This window comes from Ictalurus furcatus, chromosome 10 (genome assembly GCF_023375685.1).
Source record: "Ictalurus furcatus strain D&B chromosome 10, Billie_1.0, whole genome shotgun sequence".
In the NCBI taxonomy this organism is placed as follows: domain Eukaryota; kingdom Metazoa; phylum Chordata; class Actinopteri; order Siluriformes; family Ictaluridae; genus Ictalurus; species Ictalurus furcatus.
This window is the reverse complement of record NC_071264.1, coordinates 7,803,796-7,822,423: the sequence shown is the minus strand read 5'-3', so window position 1 is coordinate 7,822,423 and position 18,628 is coordinate 7,803,796. Positions and strand designations below refer to the sequence as shown.

Sequence of the window (18,628 nt, the reverse complement as noted above, 5' to 3'; positions counted from 1 at the left end):
GAAGCATGTACAATTCCCAGCCAACATGTTTATGTGGGCCCCACATGGGTTACAGTTGGGCTACAGGGGTACTGAGTGTACATGGGCCTGAAATGGGCATCTTATCTGGGACCCACTTGGGGCAACTAAGTAGGTCCCACATGGGCGAACCCAGGTGGGCTCCTTATATGCCTCCTAGTTGGGTCACTATTGGGAAATGAGTGCATGGGCTCAAAATTGGCAACACAAATGGGGCCCATTTTGGTTTACCAAATGGGTTAGACAAGTGCAAACACAAACAATCCTATTACATGGGTCCGAGATAGTATACAAATATGCACAGTTGCATGTTTTTTTTAATTATTATTATTATTATTGTTGTTGTTTTGACACTTGGACTAATGTTCAAATGTTATAGCTGGTAGGTTAAGATACTTCATGCAATTTTACCCAATTTTCCGCTTTTCAAAAGGATCAAGAGTTAGCTGACATGGAGAAAAAAAAAAAGACTATTGCGAGATCTTGTGAAACCTTTTGCAGGATTTCGCAAGATCTCACACAGTAATGCCCATCCCCCACCCCCTGACTTTTCCATTCATGTCACTGCCATTGTGTTGTCAATTTTCTGGAGGTGACTTTGATGTCAGTCAGTGTACCCAAGGTAAGAACTACATTATTATATAAAAACTGAAAACTAAAATGTATTAAAAATGCATTGTTTTCACAACATAATGTTAAACAAAACATTAATTTGGCTTCTTGTCACATTAGAATTACAGCTAGCTAACTCCCTCAGAGTTGTGCTTCTTTTTTACTGTTAGATGATGGCATAGCATTTTTGCTGAATTTCTGGTGCCCCATAACCAAAAGGATAAGAATTCAGACTAAAACTAGCAATTCAAATCTGTCAGAATGTGTTTAATAGCAATTTATCAAACAACTGTTGAACAAGCAGAACATAAACTTAAATATGACATCTTTGATTTCCAGTAGTCACGCTTCACAATTTTGCATCATCCTTGTGCAGGGGCCAAGCTAATCTTCTCTGTATCGTTCCAATTTGAGTATATGTGCTGCTGTAGCAACTTCCAGCAGTCAACTCCCCTCTCATCCATAGCTGCTGTATTTTACACATGAGGATTTATTGATAGATTGTCATGACATCTGCATCTGTGCAATTCTTTGTCAAAAATGCATCTGATTTATCTGTGAAAAAGGGAATAAAAAAGATTGGCAAAATGGTTGATTAATTTATTTTCTCTTTTAAAAGGGGACAGAGGAGTGAGGAGCTGCATTGTGGTTTTTTTGTTTGTTTGTTTGTTTGTTTGTTTGTTTGTTCTTTTTGGGAACACATTACAAGTTTTCAAAAGTTATTTACAAGTTATTATTGTTTTGTACAAATTATTCCCACAAATTATTTGCCCAGGTGGTCCCCAAATATCAGCCCATGTGCAAACCCTTTGAGCCCCACCTGGGTGTGTTGGCTGTGAATGTTGGTTACTACTTTAAGTTTATATTAAGCTATAGCTGCCATCTATAGCATATATATAGGTAGCCCTAGATGATTTGACAGCACTTATTAAAAGGGCTTCAATTTTATAGTGAGTGTTCTTAGAGACAATCATGAACAATATCATATTAACTCTCATAATATCACACTAAAAAAACTTTGCCAATGGAACATGTGAACTTAAAGGATGCAGTCTAGGTGTGTGTGCCTTGATGTGAGCTTAGAGCAAATGCAGATTTATTTTAAGCAGATTTATGTAGATTTTACTCTTTATATTTAAATCATTGTAAATTGTTCTCAACAACAAATTTCTATTCTTTAGGAACAGATGTCATGAAGAGGTAGACATTAGTCATATGTAGTGTGTCATAGAGAGTAATGAATATGTAGTATCTCAGTTGGAATATGAATACATTCATTCATCTTCAGTAACCTCTTTAGACTGATCAAGGTTGTGGTGGATCCTGGGTGCAAGGCAGGATTACACCATGGCCACTAATTTGTCAAAGGGCATTACACAACCATGCACACCTTACGACAAATTAGAGTATTTAATCCAATGACGTGTTGTTTGGGTTGGTGGGGAGAAACCAGAGTACCCAAAGGAAACTATGTGGACATGGGGAGAACATGTAAACCTCTGCATAGTCAGTAACCAAAGGTCAACAATGGAATAGTACTAAACAGCAAGCCTCATGAAAAATGCTACATGAAAAAAGAGCTATGGATAAGGAAAACCATCATCCACACCTAGTCACCCATTGCATTACCAAAACACCATCAAAAGAAGTCTCCTCCAGCTTGAAACTGATAACATGTAATGTGAATGTTATGCTACAAATACATTATATAGCCAAAGGTATGTGGACACCTGAACATTGAACATTCTATTCCAAAACCATTAGCATTAATATGGACATTAATATGGAAAAAAAAAACAAAAAAAACCACTCTAAATCACAGTTAATATGTCCAGACACAATAAAAACACGACGATACCAAACAACGAGATGGACAAGAGGGAAAACTAAGACAGTGCTGAAACTTTTCAAGGACACGTGCAAGGCATAGAGTGTCTTTGCTTCTATAACACCCTCCATTTTTAGAAGGCTTTCTACTCGATTTTGGACTTGTTGGATTTTGGGGATTTGTGCCCATTCAGCCACAAGAGCATTAGTGAGGTCAGGCATTGATGTCAGAAAAGAAGACCTGATGTGAAGTTGGTCTTCCAATTCATCCCAAAGATGTTCAGTATGGTTGAGGTCAGGGCTCTCTGCAGGCCACTTGGATTACCAAGGTTGTTGCGGAAAAGTCATGTCTTTATGGACCTAACTTTTCCCTGATTATGCCATTGACCTCTTACACTTTCTCATGCCTCACTTCTGCAGATTAGAGCATATACTCTGTCTGTTTCAGAAACCATAGCCATTGAGGAGTATGTGAATGAGGCACTGGACCTGTGGTCCATCCATCCTTTCACCTCTCCAACAACTGCCAGCTTCTTCTTTATAGAGAAAAGAAGGAGGGCTTCAGCCATACATTGATTATAGAGGTCTGGATGTGGTGAGTCAAATATACTGTAGGTACCCAATTATTTACTGTATGTTACTTTAGCACTTGAAAGGAGCCATGATATTCAATGAACTAGAGCTATTGCATTTAATCTTATTCACATTGGAAAAGTAGATGATTGGAACATGTCTGGGTTACACATGTAACACTGTTCCCTGAGCAAGAACACGACTGGTATCTGAAATCTGTGTAACATCATGCCTATTTAGAGGCCTGCCATGGTCAAGTGAAGTGGCATTTCACGCATCGCATGACTATAAAACAGCACCTATAAATCACGTCATCAGCTTCTCTTTGTCTGAAGTGAAGACACAATTTACAGGCATACCCCAGTATGACAAAGCTATGCAATGTCTCATTCCCTTCTCAGGGAACAGGGTTACATGCATAACCCAGACATTCACTTTCAATGGGAACTCACCACTGCATGAACTTCATGCTGTGGGAATGTGTATACCCACTCATACTGATGGTATAGCCTGTCACAGAGGCTCCATCAATAGGTGTATGGTTGGCCAAAATGGCAGCCATGTAGACCCTAATGTAGAAGGAGCCTACTTTGCTGAGAAACGTTCCTGTAAGAACTCCAGGACTCTAGCCATTGTGCAGTTTACTGGGTCTCACTGACATTTGTAACATTTAACATGGTCTCTACAACCCTTCAGGGGCCAGACTCACAGTTTCCATGGGGTGAGGGTGATAAATTAACCTTCTGGCTTGAGACAATAGACCCCTGCTAGCGGGAATCTCCCAGGGAGCGCCATCCAGCAGAGATATTAAGTACGAGAATCATATATGAGCTGGCCAATGAGAAATCAGAAAACCTGCAACACTACTGGCTGGACAGCCGACATAGGCACTTTGGAATATTCTGGCCTAGGATATAGGGAGGCCTTGGCTAATCTAAGGGCAAAGTCAAGGCAGGAAGGGGTAACAGACATGTCAGGGCCAGCCAAAAGTGCAAGTTTTAGCTAGCTGCTCTGAAGCTGTCTCTAAGGGCTCAAAGAGGGGGCCTAACAGACCTTCCCAGACCACAGAAGGTCCCAGGAAGGTATGCATGGTCTGCAGATGGGCGTCAGCTGTCTGACACCATGCATAAACCTCGAAGTTAAAGGATGTTGCCCCAGAGAGGCTCCATCAATAGGGTCATGGCTGGCTGAAATGGTGGCCACGTAGACCATAATTGTAGAAGGAGCCAACCCTGCTGAGAAACACTGCTGTAAGCACACCATGACTGTAGTAATAATAATAATATAATATAAAAATAATAGTAAACTTTATTTTATAAAGAGCCTTTAAAAGCAGCTTCTCAAAGCGCTGTACACAAAATAAGCAGTACACAGAAAAATAAAACATATAAAAGTTAATAAGAACAACAACAACATTAATAATAATAATAATAATAATAATAAAAATAAATAAAAAAATAAAAAGACATCAGCAGTCAAATGCAAGTTTAAAAAACTGTGTGATGAGTAGAGCTTTAAAAATGCAAAAGTCTGAGCTTCCCTGTGTTCAGGAGGAAGAGAGTTCCAAAGTGAAGGAGCATAGACAGAAAAAGCCCAGTCACCCATAGATTTTAGGCGGGTTTGTGGAACAGTTAACAAATTCCACTGTGAGGAGTGTAGTCTGCGATTTGGGGTGTAAGGGATTAATTAACTAGATAAGTAACTACATGATGCGGAAATACTAGTTCATGCATTCGTCACCTCTAGATTAGATTACTGTAATGCCTTACTGTCTGGATGTTCCAGTAGGAATATAAATAAGCTCCAGTTAGTCCAGAATGCAGCTGCTAGAGTCCTAACTAGAACTAGAAGGTACGACCATATCACACCGATATTATCAATACTGCATTGGCTCCCAGTAAAATCTCGCATTAACTATAAAATACTTTTATTAACCTATAAAGCACTAAATGGTCTCGCGCCACAATATCTAAGCGACCTTTTGGTTTTATATAATCCGCCACGCCTACTTAGATCAAAAGATGCAGGCTATTTGACGGTACCTCGAATAGTGAAGGCTACAGCAGGGGGAAGAGCTTTCTCTTATAGAGCCCCACAGTTATGGAACAGTCTTCCTATTAGTGTTCGGGACTCAGACACAGTCTCAGTGTTTAAGTCTAGGCTTAAAACGTATTTGTTTACTCAAGCCTACCCTGACTAGATTCTGTTCTACTACTTCGCAGTCATAATTATCTTTTTTCTCCCTCTCTCCTTTCGCCGAGCCCCACATGAATTTATGGAGATACTAGAGATCCAGATCCTTTCTGCCTCTGGATGGAGCTCAAATCTTCTCTAATTCCAGACTGCTGGGACTACGGCTGCTCCTAAGGCCATACAGACTTCATATAAATCCATAATGAACTTTTTCACACTATCTGTTGTTACCCAGATGAGGATGGGTTCCCTTCTGAGTCGGGTTCCTCTCAAGGTTTCTTCCTCTTAAAACATCTTAGGGAGTTTTTCCTTGCCACCGTCGCCACTCAGTGGCTTGCTCAGTTGGGATAAATTCGCACCTTTAATATCTGTATACCATGTTGATATTTCTGTAAAGCTGCTTTGAGACAATGTCTATTGTAAAAAGCGCTATACAAATAAAATTGAATTGAATTGAATTGAAAGTAACTGTAGATAAGTGACTGTAACCATTGCGCAGTTTACTAGGTCTCACTGGGGTTCCTCACACCATGATAAAAAAAGTTGCCACTTGAGTGCATACAATTTTCTCATGGATGCTGCACTAGCATTTAGCAAGGTCTCCACAACCTTGTTTGAGAGACCAGGATGTATGAGCTGGTGCCCCTCAGGGCAAGACTCACAGTTTCTATGGTTCCAGCCGAGGGTGATAAATCAACCCTCTGGCTTGAGACAATAGATCTCTGTGAACAGGAATCTCCCATGTAGTGCCGTCCAGCAGAGATATTATCTCAGAGAACCAAATTCGAGTTGGTCAATCCAGTGCTCCTAGCAGCAGATGTAGCATGATCTTGGCAAACTCTCGCTAGAGCCTGTGGGAGCAGAGCAATCAGAGGAAAGGCCATGTGTGTACCATGGTGACCAGCCCTGACCTTTTTTGTGGTGCAGGAGGAGTGGGGGCGAGAAGCATGTTGTCTCCCTGGAGACACTTGTGGATGGATCCTCCAATCCCTGGGCCCCAGCCCCTGCCACAACAGGATTTCTGCCCCCACATTCTGGTTTCCCAGAATGTACATTGCACTTACTGACAAAACTTCCACTCTGCCGGAGAAGAATTATTTGAGTCTGCCTGAACAGGGGACGCAAACATTATCCTCCCTGGTGGTTGATATATGAGACCACTGTGTAACAGGCATGATAACAGTTAACCACATATATATATATATATTATAGGACCAGTACTAGATTCGGAGGGAGGTGTATTGATAAATAACCAAATGGATTGAGACCAGTGGACAAGGTAGGTACAGTTAAGTTGCTGGCTTTACTTATGAACTATTGATTAAAAGTAAAATACAGAGTAACAATAAAATGGAAATGAATCAAATTAATTAAATGCATTTACCGTTTTCTGGTTCTCTTACAAAAGGGTCCTTTCTGTTTCAAATCCTACCCACAAGTTGTGTCAGTCCTGCCGCATAGGCGGGTATCCTGAGGGAGGTGTTCAAATCTTCTGCATGCAATTGTTTGGGTGGCTCGCCATTCCCTGATTAGGGAGATCTTGATCAAGTATTTCAAGGAAGAGGGGTTCCAGGAACTCTGCTGGTGTCTCTTCTGTCTCGTGTCAATCCTCTGCAGTAGACTGTTCATCCACACAAAAAAAACCTGGCCTGTTCACTTATTAAAAGAAACAGGACATTGCTTACATTCTATTAATCAACACTATACTGGTCATTACATTGTTCTTCTTAAAGAACTAAACAACATCAGCATAGGATTATTCACAAAAAATAGATTCTTAGTCATTAAGCCTAATCATGTTGTAAAGACTATATTTCTAAATGTTGTACAACTGTTTAGTACCCATTTCAATTTCACAAATACATTTACCCATAATCTGAGTAATAAACACGAAGTATAAAGAACTGCAATGGGTATTAAGTACATCACCCTAAACAAACATAAAATACCATACAATTCTTAGTATAATGTGTTACAAACATCCCTCACAATAAAGTAAAAAAATAAAATGGCGCATATCTCTTTGTGTAATTTCTTAGCACATGAGCGCTGCCATTCCAAGATTCAATTAACTAAAATGCCACGAGGCAGCCAACCACTTTGACTGAATCATGACTTTACAAAACATGTCTCTCTTCAAATATGAATTAAAGTACATACAATACAAAAGTAATTTATGTGCTATCAATATTTCTAGGACAGGTAAACATATCAATTATCTGCAACAGCAATGCTATGCAGAAGCTACGCTAACTAGCTATACTTACTACGTTACAAGTTCTAAAAAAAACTCAAAATAGATAACACCAAAATCCGTTCTTGCTACACAAAATAAAAAGATTATACAGCAGTATATACTGGGAAGATTCAATGCAAAGTTTCAGTTTGATGTATAAGAAATATATAGTTCTCCAAAGTTGTGACAGCTATGTGGCTCAATTGAAAAAGAAAAAAAAAGCAGGCTTCTGCCAAAAGAAATATTACACGGAGGCGGGACTTCCGCTCCCCCTTGCCTTCCTATTGGCTCAAATCTCAAATCAACAGCATCAACACCATAATAACGAAAAAATACAAATAAACCAAAATACAATAAGGAAGAATAATAATAAAGTAATCATAATAATTGCCCTACATGTCAAATTAAATAATTTCCAGAATAATTCTATAATTGTATAACCTTGACTGGGTTACAACTGCTGTATTGTCTAACACATGGTGACCTCTCAACTAAGGGGAAGAATTTCAGTGCTAAGAGTATGGCCCACACTTCTAAACAATTTATATGCCACACTAGATGAAGGCCGCTCCAGTGACCATGAGGGAGGCATCTGACATTACCATCTTGCGATAAGAGATGCCCTAGAGCAGGGGTGTCCAATCTTATCCACCTAAGGGCTGGTGTGGGTGCAGGTTTTCATTACAACCCATCAGGAGCCACACGTGATTCCACCTGTTTAATCAGTTGATCTTTGCTTTTAATAGATTCAGGTGTGGATTCTGCTTGGTTGGAATGAAAACCTGCACCCACACTGGCCCTTTCCGGACAAGATTGGACACCCCTGCCCTAGAGTGTGACCCAAGGCTGGAAACTGGGGACACCTCTCTGGGGACACGTCCTCGGATGAAACCCTCGACTTACAGCCACCCCCGGCTTTCAACCACCACTGAATTTGGCCCATTGCATGGTCTCATGTGCAATGGGCCCTATGGTATGATGTTGGCCCCAACAGCCTCGTAGAGACTAGAGGGAATGCCCAGACCTAACTTTATCTTGCTCAACATTGATAGGATTGCCCTACGCGTGTTGGGGATAGACACAACCTCATCATATATGAATCCCATATAACCCCTAGAAAAGTGGCTCTCAACTGGAAAAGCAACTTTCCCCGTGATTCAACCTGAGCCTAAAACTCCTCACATGGGCGCCAACTTCCTGGACCACGCTAGAAGTACCCAGTCATCCAGGTATTTTAGCACATGCATGCCCTGAGTCGCATAGGAGCCAGCGCAGCATCCATGCACTTTGTGAAAGTGCGAGGGGATAAAGCTAACAAAAGGAAGAACCAATATTGATATGCGTTGCCCCCAAACGTGAACCACAGGAACTTCCTATGACTGGGCAATGGGATTTGCATCTTTTATAGAGCTATGGTAACAAACCAATCCTGAATCTAAGTGTGTGGAACAATAAGTTTGAGCATCAACATCCGGAACCTTTATGTCTGAAGAGTACAGTTCAGATGACGCAGATCTAAAATTGGCTGCATACCCCGTCTTTTCTGTGGATCAGGAAATATGGCTGTAAAACCTTCCCTCAGAGAAAGAGGTTTGTGTTCACAGTAACAAAGCCTAGGCTTGCATGTCGATATAAACCCCTGAGCTAACAAAATAATTGTTTACTATAGGCTATATAAAAGCCTCTGACGTAGGAACATCTTTTAATAATGAAAGCTTAGCATGAAAATGTTTTAGACTTAATATAAGAACAGTGAGATATTATACTTCCAGAACTAACTTGAAGATTATCTTTTGGAGTCAGATAATTAATTAAATGGAGTCAAATATATAAATAATAAATTAAAACACGCATTCAACCTTCAGCTACACCTATTTCTATCATGTAAATAGAGAAGGAACTCTGAACTACAGTTCCCAGCAGTCACTGCATCACAGTCACATGACCACCTGCACCTGAATCACGATCCTGTTAATTGAGCACTCGCGTATATATTCAATTCAATTCAATTTTATTTGTATAGCGCTTTTTACAATAGACATTGTCTCAAAGCAGCTTTACAGAAATATCAACATGGTATACAGATATTAAAGGTGCGAATTTATCCCAACTGAGCAAGCCACTGAGTGGCGACGGTGGCAAGGAAAAACTCCCTAAGATGTTTTAAGAGGAAGAAACCTTGAGAGGAACCCGACTCAGAAGGGAACCCATCCTCATCTGGGTAACAACAGATAGTGTGAAAAAGTTCATTATGGATTTATATGAAGTCTGTATGGCCTTAGGAGCAGCCGTAGTCCCAGCAGTCTGGAATTAGAGAAGATTTGAGCTCCATCCAGAGGCAGAAAGGATCTGGATCTCTAGTATCTCCATAAATTCATGTGGGGCTCGGCGAAAGGAGAGAGGGAGAAAAAAGATAATTATGACTGCGAAGTAGTAGAACAGAATCTAGTCAGGGTAGGCTTGAGTAAACAAATACGTTTTAAGCCTAGACTTAAACACTGAGACTGTGTCTGAGTCCCGAACACTAATAGGAAGACTGTTCCATAACTGTGGGGCTCTATAAGAGAAAGCTCTTCCCCCTGCTGTAGCCTTCACTATTCGAGGTACCGTCAAATAGCCTGCATCTTTTGATCTAAGTAGGCGTGGCGGATTATATAAAACCAAAAGGTCGCTTAGATATTGTGGCGCGAGACCATTTAGTGCTTTATAGGTTAATAAAAGTATTTTATAGTTAATGCGAGATTTTACTGGGAGCCAATGCAGTATTGATAATATCGGTGTGATATGGTCGTACCTTCTAGTTCTAGTTAGGACTCTAGCAGCTGCATTCTGGACTAACTGGAGCTTATTTATATTCCTACTGGAACATCCAGACAGTAAGGCATTACAGTAATCTAATCTAGAGGTGACGAATGCATGAACTAGTATTTCCGCATCATGTAGTGACAATATGTTTCTTATTTTAGAAATATTTCTGAGATGAAAGAAGGCTATCCTAGTAATATTATCTACATGAGCATCAAATGATAGGCTGGAGTCAATAATCACTCCAAGGTCTTTAACTGCTGCACATGATGAAACAGAAAGACCATCCAGAGTAACCATGTGATCAGAAAGATTACTTCTAGCTACACGTGGGCCTAATAAAAGTATTTCTGTTTTATCAGAATTAAGTAGAAGGAAGTTAGTTAACATCCAATGTCTAATGTCCTTTACACAATCCTCAGCTTTACTAAGCTTCTGTCTGTCCTCTGGCTTCGCTGAAACATACAACTGTGTATCATCAGCATAACAGTGGAAGCTAATTCCATGTTTACGAATAATTTGACCTAGGGGTAGCATATATAAAGTAAAGAGCAGTGGGCCTAAAACAGAACCCTGTGGAACTCCAAAAGTAACCTCAGTACGCATGGAGAATTCACCGTTTACATCTACGAACTGATAACGATCGGTCAGATAAGACCTGAGCCAGGAGAGGACTGTTCCCTTAATACCAACAACATTTTCTAATCTATCAAGGAGAATAGTGTGATCTATAGTATCAAAAGCTGCACTAAGGTCGAGTAACACAAGCAGAGAGACACAACCCTGATCGTAGGTCAGTAGAAGGTCATTTACTACTTTAACTAATGCTGTCTCTGTGCTATGATGAGGTCTAAACCCTGACTGATACATTTCATGAATGTTATTCCTATCTAAGTACGAGCATAACTGCTTTGCTACAACCTTTTCTAAAATCTTAGAGTTGAAGGGGAGATTTGATATTGGTCTATAGCTGGACAATTGAGACGGGTCAAGATCAGGTTTTTTAATCAAGGGTTTAATAACTGCTAATTTAAGTGATTTAGGTACATAGCCAGTGCTTAGGGAAGAATTGATTATATTTAGAAGTGGTTCAATTACTCCTGGACAAATCTGTTTAAACAAACATGTAGGTACGGGATCTAGTATGCAAGTTGATGAATTGGCTGAAGAGATTAATGTAGCTAGTTCGGTCTCTCTAAGCGAAGCAAAATACTCTAAACATTGATCTGATATTGCTACATTGTCATGTAATGGGTTTGTTACAGTACTGTCCGGTTTTAATTTAATGGCCTGTATTTCACGTCTAATATTTTCAACCTTATCGATGAAAAATTTCATGAAATCTTCACTGCTATGTAATGATTGAGTGTTTCTCTCTGTAGTGGTTTTATTCCTAGTTAATTTTGCTACTGTGTTGAAAAGGAATCTAGAATTGTTTTTGTTGTCTCCTATTAAGGTGGAGAAATAGATTTTTCTAGCATCGCCAAGAGATTTCCTATATTTCAGTAGGCTCTCCTTCCATGCTGTTTGAAATATCACCAGTTTGGTTTGACGCCATTTACGTTCTAATTGTCGAGTTGTCTGTTTTAAGGTTCGCGTTTGATCGTTATACCAGGGTGCTAATTTTTTTTCTCTAATTATTTTCCTTTTGAGTGGAGCCACTCTATCTAGCGTGTAGCGGAGTGTTGACTCCAAGCTTTCAGTCGCCTGATCGAGTTCTATGTGATCTGACGGTGATCCAAATCTAATTGATGTTTCTGCGAGGTTATTTATGAAGCTCGGTGCAGTAGCTGATGTGTAGGTACGTTTTACGTGGTAGCGAGGCGAGGTGGAAATATTATGATCAATTCGTATTATGAACGAGATAAGATAATGGTCTGAGACAACTTCAGACTGCGGAAGAATGATAATATTTTCTATACTTAGTCCGTATGTTAGTATGAGGTCAAGAGTGTGACCACCATTATGAGTAGGCCCGATTACGTTCTGATTAATCCCTACTGAATCTAAGATGGACACAACCGCTAATCTTAGAGGGTCTTCCAGGTTATCAAAATGTATATAGCCACAGTTTGCACTGGACTCTTTGTCTCACGTTTGTCTTTCTTTGTCTATATTGCCGTGTTTGGACCCATGGACCGCGCAGAGAGCGGCACTCCCCCCCTAGCATCATGGGGAATGTCGCTTCCCCCTCAGGCTCTGCCTTGAGCTATGTTCCTCCCGCTGGCTGTGCAGTAGGCATCACTCCGCATTCAAGCCAGGCCGGGGATATCAGGTCATCTCTCTAAGGTGCAGAAGAGACAGCTCCACACCTGAACCTCAGAGAGCATGGCCAGTTCATGCCTGAAACCGACGTCATGATCAACCAAGTTCTGCCTTCCTGTCCTGCTGAGGATGTCGCTCTGCTTTCCTGTCCTGCTGAGGATGTCACTCTGCTTTCCTGTCTTCTTGCTGAGGACATTTTGCCCAGAGGGCCAGGACAGCCAGAAGGAGGGAGTGTATTTTGGTGCCCCGGGAGAAGCGGGGGGGGTGCTGTCATGTAAATAGAGAAGGAACTCTGAACTACAGTTCCCAGCAGCCACTGCATCACAGTCACATGACCACCTGCAACTGAATCACGCTCCTGTTAATTGAGCACTCATGTATATAGTCACAGTTTGCACTGAACTCTTTGTATCACGTTTATTTTTCTTTGCCTTTGTCTATATTGCCGTGTTTTGTTCTTTGGTTTATGTTTAGTCTTTGCCACAGTGTTTTGCCCAAAAGTCATAGTGTCTTTTTGTATGTTGTTTAGTTCTTTATTAAACTTTAAAAATCTGCACTTGCATCCGTCTCAACGTCCATATCGTGACAATTTCCATCTTTGGTCATAGGAGAGCAGTGGGCTATATAATTATCCCTTAATATTTTAGCCCTACAGAGACAAGCAGCAAACTGTCTTGTTTGTTTATTTTGATTTTTGTTACTTTTCTGAGACTAGCTTCAAATAACAGGGAAAAAAAAACAAAGCTCCACTAAAATACACCTGCCTCCTGAATTTTTCTACACCCACTCCACATATTAGATTTTACAATGGCATTTTGTTTTTTTTACCCTCAGGAGAAAAAAAACATGCTCATGTCTGGCAAGTATTTCTGAAACTCATGGAAAATTGCTCATATGTCAAGCTAGTGAGATTTGAAGTCCACAAAAGCTCATTCAATTTATAACGTTCAATTGCAGCAGAGGTTTCAGAGTTATAGAAGTGGACCACACCAAAGTAGAAGCCATAACATCTTGGCCACAATCCAAGACTGCTAAAGAGTTGCAGAGGTTTCTAGGGTTTACCAACTTCTACTGATGGTTCAGAACAGAGTTCAGCACTGTGGCAGCCCCTTTGACCACAATCCTAAAATAGAAACCCAAGACACTCCAGTGGACCAAGTGGGCCCATTAAGTTTTCAAGTCCTTCATTCCACAACCCCTACTTCGGTTCTTTGTAGAAGTGGAGGAATCTGAAAATGGCATAGGGACTCTCTCAGCACCATGGGAACCCTTCAAAAATGCACACACACACACACACATACATACATACAAACCGGCAGTCGGGCCGGTGGGGCAGGAATACTCTGGGCGGACTGTGGGACCGCCGTCCTTCCCGGCCGAGTTCCAGGGTGGCCAAAGCGCGCTCCAGGGTGGCTAGGAGTTCCTTGGGCATCCCTGGCGCATGTATCCCCACGACCTGGCGTTCTGTTGGCAGCAGAGCCCTTAAAAATCGGTCCATGGCCACCTTTTCTGCCACCTCCGTGGCGGTGTATATGTCGGGTTGAAGCCACCTCTTGGTTATGCGCAGAAGGGTGTTCATCTGCCCGTGTGGTCTGGCCCCCGGCCAATAGTTCCATCGATGAAACTCTGCCGCCGCCTGGTGGGGCGTTCACCCACACCACGCCAGGATCTCCTTCTTCACCTCTCCATAGTCAGCTGCTTCCTCCGGAGAGAGGGCATAGTAGGTCGTGCGCACCTCCCTGGTGAGCAGCGGGCCAAGGATGCATAGCCACTCATCGCTGTCCCAATCTTTGCGTCGGGTGATGCATTTGAAGGTCTCTAAGTAGGCCTCGATGTCATCCTCGGGGGTCAATGGGGAAAGCAGGCATCAGACCTCGCGGCCAGGAACAGGGAGAGGTGTTGCGGCTGCGGGAGTCGCTGTTTTCAGGGCACTAGTTCCTGGGTCACGGCCTGTAGGCTGTGCGCGAGCTGCTGCATCATGGTTTGCTGCTGGAGATTTGCCTCCAGAAGGTGCTGCAGTGTGGGATCCATTTTTATTTACAACCAAAAAAATGCTCCCCCCTTTTTTTTTTTTTTTTTTTTCCAGATGGGTGGGCCTGTGCTCATGCTATGTAGCACTGTGTGACTCTATAGTATACAGTTGTGGATGAGTAATGACTTACTGTATTACTGTATTATAGCACTATCCGGTGTCGGTTTTTCTCAAGATTTCTTCTTCATGTCATCTCACTGAGTTTTTCCTTGTCACCATTACCTCTGGCTTGCTCTTTAAGGAAAAATTTAAATACATATCCATATTTCTGTAAAGCTGCTTCATGACAATGTCCAGTATTAAAATAATATAAATAAAATGTAATTGAAGTGAATTCATATTCATTTGACATTAACATATTTTCTTGACTAGTTTGTGGTAATTCTGTGGCATGACACAGTTAAAGTTAAATTCAAATAAAAGCTCACTTAAAAATGTCATCTTGATATTTGCAAGAGACAGAAAGTACTTCCAACAGCTGTCACCATTACTTGGGATGAAGGAAGTTTATTTTGCATGATGAAGCATTTAGAGGCTGCACCATGGAACTGAAATGATTGCAAACAATAAGAAGGGCATCTTATGCACATGATACACAGAGAGACGTGGCTCTGCTGCTGCATAAATCAAACTGGCAGTGTAGTGGATTTGTAATCACTTAAGAAAACAAAGGGCTTAGACAAGGTTCTTGCAAACATCCCATAGAGTTGCGCTTCATTTAACACATATCTAATTACTCAGTTTCATCCATCAATGCTGGTCAGAAGTAATTTGTCAATACTCATTAACAAAATGCTGGTGTTTTGAATGCTGACATGTAATTTTCACACTTGGAATGCAGCAGGAAAATATAAAAACAGATTTATTTATAGGCATCACATCCACCCACTGCATGCCTACAGCACTATAACACATTTAATGGTAAATGGTCTGAACTTATATAGCGCTTTTATCCAAAGCGTGTTACACTGTGTCTCATGCACCCATTCACACACACACACCAATGGTAGCAGAGCTGCCATGCAAGGTGCTAACTTGCCATTGGGAGCAACTTGGGGTTCAGTGTCTTTCCCAAGGACACTTCGGCATGTGGAGTCATGTGGGCCGGGAATCGAACCGCCAACACTACGATTAGTGGATAACCCGTTCTACCACCTGAGCCACAGCTGCCCATAATATAAGCCAAAAGCATCATTACAAATTAAATATACTAATATCCATTTTCAAGAATGCCATAATTTCAGTGTTTGCACAAAATATTATTAGAATTTAGTTATTTTGTCACAGACATATATTGCAAAACATCCTCCACAACATGTGAGTGTGCCTCTTAAATCCTTTGTGAATAGACATGTTTCTTCAGCAGCCCCAGGCAGTAGAACAGATGTGTCATACACAGTGTCAAGACTCATTGAGAACCAGAAAGGTTATAAGAGCAAGAAAGAAAAGAGATCTCTCATTTACAGCACTGCTGGGATTTTCTGCCATACTGTAGCCATCTGGGATTTAACTACGCATTCCAGAGAGACAGAATGAGGTTGCAGGTTCTAGTGACTGTTGCAGGAGAATTGTAAATTGTGGATGCCTGAGGGCTGTCACCAATATCTAGGTAAAATGACCCTCTTTTCCACTGGTCAGTATGATCATTTTTTTCTGTAAACTTGCTCTTCAATCTATATTTATTGGTATTTGTTAGAACATTTCATTTATAGTTGCGGTCAGAAGTTTACATACACTCATCATGAACATGAATGTCATGGCAATATTGGGCTTTCAATAATTTATTTGAACTGTTCTTTTCCTGGGGCAGAATGATTGCACATCATACATCTTTAATAAAAAAAAACAAGAATTTTTTAAATTTATTTGGGGTTGTCTATAGTCAACACAAGGTCAAAAATATACATACAGCACACCTAAAATTTAGTTGAATGTCCCTTAGCAAGTTTCACCTCAAGCAGATGCGTTTGGTAGCCATCAACCAGCTTCTGGCAGAATTCTGCTTGGATATTTGACGACTCTTCTTGGCAGAATTGGTAACGTTCAATGACATTTGTTGGTTTCCTGGCCCTGACTCGACTTTTAAGGACAGTCCACAAATTTTCAATAAGGTTGAGATCAGGACTTTGGGAAGGCCGTTCCAACAGCTTAATGTTAGCCTGCTTTATCCATTCCATAACCAGCTTTGATGTGTGCTTGGGTCATTGTCCTGTTGGAACACCCAATTATGTCCAAGTTTCAACCGTCTGGCTGACAGTTTGAGATTATGCTGAATAATTCTAAGGTAGTCCTCCTTCTTCATTATCCCATCCACTTTGTGCAATGCACCAGTTCCACTGGCAGAAAAACAGCCCCAGAACATAATTCTACCATAACCATGCTTAACAGCTGGTACAGTGTTTTTTACTCATCCAAACATACCTCAGGTCATTGTGGCCAAACAACTCAATCTTTATTTCATTTGACCATAAAACTTTCCTCCAAAAGGCTTTATCTTTGTTCTTATGGTCAATCACAAACTTTACACGGGCTTGAAGGTATTGATTTTCAAGCAAAGACTTCTTTCTTGGATGGCAGCCTTTCAGTCCATGGCGATGTAAAACTCACTTGACTGTGATGCTGATGTTCCAGCAGCTTCCAGTTCATGACAGGCCTGGGCCTTGGTGGTTCCTGGGTTTTTCCTGACCATCCAAACCATTTTCCCATCAGCTGAGGGTGACAGTTTGGCTCTTCTTCCAGAACTTAGCAAAGTGGCTACACTTCCCAATAACTTGTACTTATGTACAACTGTTTGAAATGATGATCGTTGAATCTGCAATTGTTTAGAAATGGCTCCAAGAGACATTCCTGACTTGTGTAAATCCACCATCCTCTTTTTCAGATCTGCACTGTGCTCCTTGGACTTTCCCACAGTACTGTGTGTTAGCCAATCCAATGAGTGCTGTCAAACAAACCCTTTTTATGTTGGCACCAAGAAGCTGCCAGCTGTAGTCAATCATGATCACTAACAGGAAATTAAGAGGCCTTGGTCTTGGCAAATTAAAGGATATTTTGGAACTGTCAGCACCATTGAAATAATGATCTAAGTGTTTGTATGTATATTTTTGACCGGGTATGAATAATTTTGGTCCTGTGTTGATTAGAGAAAACCCCAAATGAATTAAAACTTGTGAATCAAATATTTTTTTTATTATTATTATGATTAAAGATGTATGTTGTACAATCATTCTGCCCCAGAAAAAGAAAAGATCAAAGAAAATACTGAAAGCCCAATATTGCCATGACCTCCATGTCCATGATGACTGTATGTAAACTTCTGACCGCAACTGTATTTATTTTTGTGTAACTGAACAACATATTGATTGTTATCAGTTAAGGTAAACTCACAGCCAGAATAGCTCAACTCTTTTCCTTTTTGAATGGATTTAAAAAATATATATCTCCCATACATAGATTTTACCAGGTAGTATACCAGACACAGGATGCAACACGTGAAATTGCCACATCACCTGACCATGGCAAGCCGTGATTTCACACAGACTTCAGATAACGGTCATGCGCGAGGATGTTTCACACAGCGTGAAGCTCACGCAACATCTCATTACCTTCTCAGGGAACAGGGTTACATGCGTAACCCAGACATTTCTCACATTATAGATTTTTCTGTTGAAAAAAAAAAAACAACATTTCTTCAAGAGTATAATTTAGGATTGAGAGAGAATGGCTCCTGCTCCAAACTCTGAAGGGTTAAGGTGCCTATACTAATAATCAGAATTTAGCTGTGAAGTGAAGGAGACAGTAATCAAGAAGACATTTTAAGTTAATGGACAGTAGAAGTTAGCAAACTATAAACATTATTTAATCACTACTCAGCAGTGGTTCATCACTGGAGATTTTGATGGGACAGGATGACATTTATAACAACATAACTTCAAACAACGTTAAGTCAAGAGGTTATGCACTTGACATATGCTACAGGCTACAATCTAGTGAATTATTCGTGTAAGCCTGTAAAAAGGCAGTTGAGAGTGGACAGTTGTCATCCAACATACAGTCCAGCTCCTCAT

The 18,628-nt window shown here is 40.8% G+C and overlaps 1 pseudogene; it reads right to left on the bottom strand.

Moving 5' to 3' along the window:
- Positions 1 to 963: 963 nt before the first annotated feature.
- On the bottom strand, positions 964 to 1,064 carry LOC128614291 (uncharacterized; annotated as a pseudogene).
- Between the last annotated feature and the right edge of the window lie 17,564 nt (positions 1,065 to 18,628).